Here is a 4,613-nt window from a genome sequence, read left to right as displayed (position 1 = left end):
GTGAATATCAGAAAACTCCCAAGGAGAAGGGCAAAAGGGAGAAGCATCCTTGTCCCCTTTGACAATCTCCAATCTCTGAAGAGAGAGACTGAGAGGAATCAGGCTGATGGATGTCACCCAGGGGTGGCTGTCCTGGCCATGGGGTGTGGAGGCCATCTGACCTAGTGCCAGAATTTTTTGAAAGAGAGGGACAGAGGACTTGAGAGAGAGGCTAATCTGTGTACTCACCCAGGAATTGGGGACTGGTGTGGATACGAGGAATCAGCAATGGCAAAGGTGAAGGGCCCTGGTTGGGTTTTCATCTGGCAGGGTTCAGGAAGAATGGCTGAGAGACCAATCGACCCCAACCAGCAGGGGATCATCACTAATCTCGGGTACCTTCCTGGGTCTTGGCACCAGAATGAAAGAAATTAACCCAAAACAGGAGCACTGGAGCCAGGGCTTTATTGGGGGAAAGAACTGCTGGGATGCCTAGAACAATAATGAGAGAGACTAAGATCTTTGGTGTATTGTGCCCCATAGCAGCGAATGAAAGTAGATAATCTGAGAAGTTGGCTGTAACTGCAAGCAGATAGAACTTCCAGTGTTTGTCAGTAAATTCCATTAAAGGAATGTGTTTGTTATGTGCTTACTGGAGTATCTACCTATATGGATTACACATTTGTAGAGTGCAGATATATGAGACTTCTGTTTTGAAGGGCAGTTTAGCCTAGATAGTGCCATGGTGCTCAGTGGCAAAGAAAGGGCTTGAGAGTTCTAAATGTTTCAGTAATATCAACTATATTGATATTAGAGGCATCACTGACTTGCCAGAATGGTTTAGCTCTTTAAATTGAATTTGGTGAAAAGAATTAAAAGGATCATACCATGTGCACTTATGTTTATAGTGGGACAGTTTGTAATAGCTAAAACTTAGAAACAGCCCAATTGCCCATCAACTGGAGACTGGATAAAGAAAATGTGTTGTTTTTTTATATAAAATGGAGTACTACCTCAGCCATAAAGAATGAGAAACTAGAGAGGTTTATAGCTAAATGGATCCACATTGAGGCCATACTCTTAAGTGAAATAAATAGGACACACATGTGTAAATACTGAATAGTTTCTCTGGTGCAAAAAACTAAAAGTGTAAATAAGGTTCAAAATGTATAACTGATAATGTGAAATAGGAAGAATAGGTCTAAAGGAGTAGGGGAAGTGGGAGGGGTAGGGGAAAGGAAAGAAGGGAAAAGAGAAAATGAGAAAAGAAATAAAATGGAAACAAAGTTTTTGTAAATAGGGAAGGATGGAGGGAATGAAGGGAGGCTAGGAAACGGGGAAAAAAATAAGAACCAAGATACAGCGTATAAAGGTACAAGATCCCAATGTTGAATGTAACTGTATTGTACACCTAAAATGTACCAATAAACTTAATGGAAAAAAATAAATTGAATTTTGTGCACTAAGATTTTCTTTGATGTATTGTGCCCCATAGAAGTAAATGGGGGTGGATGACTTGAGGTCCAGTTTTTGTAACTGCAAGCAGCTAGAACTTCCAGTGTTTGGCAGTAATCTCCATAGACAGAGTGCAGTCTTCCTGTGCTTACTGGAGTGTCTGCCTATGTGCATTACAGTTTTGTAGAGTGCACCTCTGTTAGGTTTCTACTGTGAATGGCACTTTGGCCTAGAAAGTGCCATGCAGCTCTATTTCTAAAGGTCTAAATCTTTCCCTCATAACAACTCTATGTTCAAAGCCTAACTAACTTTCCAGGATGGTTCTGGTGTTTGAAATGAAGCATGAGAGCACTGGCTATTGGAGGCCCTAGAGCAGCAGCCTCCTCAGGAACCACAGCAGCCCACCAGAGCCATGCTGTCTGGCCTGGGAAGACTGGGGTGCCTGGAGCACACAAAAACAGCCCTGTCCACTGTGGCTTCTGCTGCTGCTGTTCCTCCTCATTGTGGAAAGTGGGAATGAGACAGGCAATGGAACTGCAGATTCACCTTTTATAAGTTTACGTGTTTGAGAAGAAATGATGACAAAATAATCTTTCCTTAGAAAGTCATAACATATCCCTAACTGAACATTCCAGTATGCTAGTAGAAAAAAATATTACTTTGGAAAGTTTTTCTATTATCACTCTCACCTGCCAGCTCACAACTTCAGGGGATTTGAATTCAATGTGACTTGGAAAAAGGATGAAGAGCTACATAAGAATTATTCTCTTACTATTAACAGGAAACACTCTGTATACCCACTACAAGATCACGATCATTAACTGCAAACAAATGGGAAGCTATTCTCATCTCCTTGAAGAAGAAGAAAAGGATCAAAGAGGAACATTTAATATCAAAATTTCTGAACTTCATGGTAAAAACAAGCCATTGTTCACTTAAGTTGGGGACTCTATTTCCCAGTGTGCAAATGTCAAAATTGCTTTCCTTTACATTGGACCTGGTACAGAAATAATGGGAGTTTACAGGTTCCTATTGATGTTCTCATGAATGATAAGTATATTATCAATGAAACCTACAGCAATGAAACAAACCTCAAGATAAAGCATCTTCTGGAAGAAGATGGGGAGTACTACGGGTGCCATGCAGTATTCCAACTGGGTGAGAGTGAGGAGCAGCTTGAGCTTGTTGTGCTGAGCTTTTGGTGCCCCTCAAACCATTTCTTGCAATAATTGCTGAAGCTGTTGTTTTAGTGTTTATTATTCTGCTTTATGAAGTGTACACCCAAAGGAAAAGAACCATCCAGATGATGGAAAAGAATTTGAACAAATTGAGCAGCTGAAGTCAGATGATAGCAACAGTATAGATATAATGCCCCCAGGTAAAGAAAAAATGAATCTAAGTCAATGAATGGGAAAGATTAAAACAAGTGCCAGGGAGGATGTACAAAACTTTGTGTTTCAGCTTTTAAGAGAATCTGAGCATTTATTTTTTAAAGATGAAAAGTTTATGCAACATGCACAGCAATAGCTTCATAAATAATATATGCTATCTCAGATCTAAAAGTATATTTTAATTTTGTAATTATTTTGTACTAAAGGAAGGTAAACTGTGGGAAGTATGTTCTGTGAGCTGTAAGCCACAGTAATTAATTTTGTCTTGGTCTTCAAGGGACATCAACAAAATTATTTAGTAGCAGAAAAGCCATCAGCAAAATCAGTTAATAGTTCATAGAATAAGTGTCACTAAAGACCTTTTTAAAGCCAAATAACTTATTAAAAAGAAAGTCTTGAAATGAAGCATGAACACCTAGAATTTCATTGGTGTATTGTGCCCCAAAAAGTGAATTGAGGTGGATGACACAAGGTACAATGTTTTGTAACTGGATGCAACTAGCACTCCCAAGGATTTGGTAGTCATCACCATAGAGGAATACAATGTGCCTGTACTAACTGTAGTGTCTCCTAATTGGTATTACAGATCTGTAGAATGCCCATCTATGAGGATTCTTTTGCAATTGGCAATGTGATCTAGAAAGTGCCATGCAATTCTGTTACAAAGAAAGGACTTGGAGAGTTCTAAATATTTCCCTGACGACATCTCTTTTAAGAAGTCTAACTGACTTTTGAGAATGGATCTGTTGTTTGAAATGAAGAATTGTACACTAAGATTTTGATTGGTTTATTGTTCTCCATAGAAGTGAATGGATGTGGATGATCTGAGGTGCAGTTCACTGTAACTGCAGGTAGTTGGAGCTCCTATTGTTTGGGAGTAAACTCCAGAGAGTGAATGCATTCCATCTGTGCTCACAAGGGTGTCTGCCTATCTGCATTACAGGTATGTAGAGTGCACATGTGTGAGGCATGTATTGTGAATAGCACTTTGGACTAGAAATTGCCATTCAGCTCTGTAGCAAAAAAAGAGGTAAGAGAGAGCTAAAGTTTTCAGTCATAAGAACTCTATTTTAGAAGACTCGCTGATTACCCAGAATTGTTCTGTTTGAATTAAAATTTGTAAACTAAGAACTTTGATGTATTGTGCTACAGAAGAATGAATGAACCTGAGTGACCTGCAGTTTATTGTTGCTGCAAGAACATAGAACCCCCAGTATTTTTAAAATTAATTTTATTCCTTTATTTTAGTTATACAATATAATAACATTCATCATTGGAAATTTGTACATTTACATAATCTCTCTTGGTTCTTATTTTGTCCTCATTCCCTGCCCTCTCCTCAACCACTTCATCCCTCCCTATTTACAAAGTCTTTGTTTCCAATTTTTCATTTTCTCATATTAATTTCATTCCCTTCTTTCCTTTCCCCTACCCCACCAACATCCCCTTCTGCTTTTCCCCTTTCCTTCCTATTTCACATTATCTATTATACCTTTTATTCCTTATTTACACTTTCAGTTTCTCACACTAGAGAAACAATTTGGCATTTACACATGCATGTCCTATTTATTTCACTTAAGAGTATGGCCTCAATGCATGCATTTAGTTATAAATGTATATAATTTCTCCTTTTTATGGCTGAGTGGTATTCCATTTTACTAAAAAAGCACATCTTCTTTATCCCGTCTCCAGTTGATGGGAAAATGGGCTGCTTCCAAGTTTTAGCTATTACTAATTTGTACTGCTATGAATATGGGTGCACATATATCACTGTGGTATGATTTTTTT

The 4,613-nt window shown here is 38.5% G+C and overlaps 1 pseudogene; it reads left to right on the top strand.

The window, feature by feature from the left end:
* Positions 1–267: 267 nt before the first annotated feature.
* Positions 268–4,372, top strand: LOC101717944 (embigin pseudogene; annotated as a pseudogene).
* The last annotated feature ends 241 nt before the right edge of the window (positions 4,373–4,613 follow it).

Source organism: Heterocephalus glaber, unplaced genomic scaffold (assembly GCF_053883595.1).
Source record: "Heterocephalus glaber isolate CG9 unplaced genomic scaffold, H.glaber_assembly_v1.0 deba00001446, whole genome shotgun sequence".
Lineage (NCBI taxonomy): Eukaryota > Metazoa > Chordata > Mammalia > Rodentia > Bathyergidae > Heterocephalus > Heterocephalus glaber.
The sequence above is the reverse complement of the archived record's forward strand: the minus strand, read 5'-3'. Positions and strand labels throughout refer to the sequence as shown.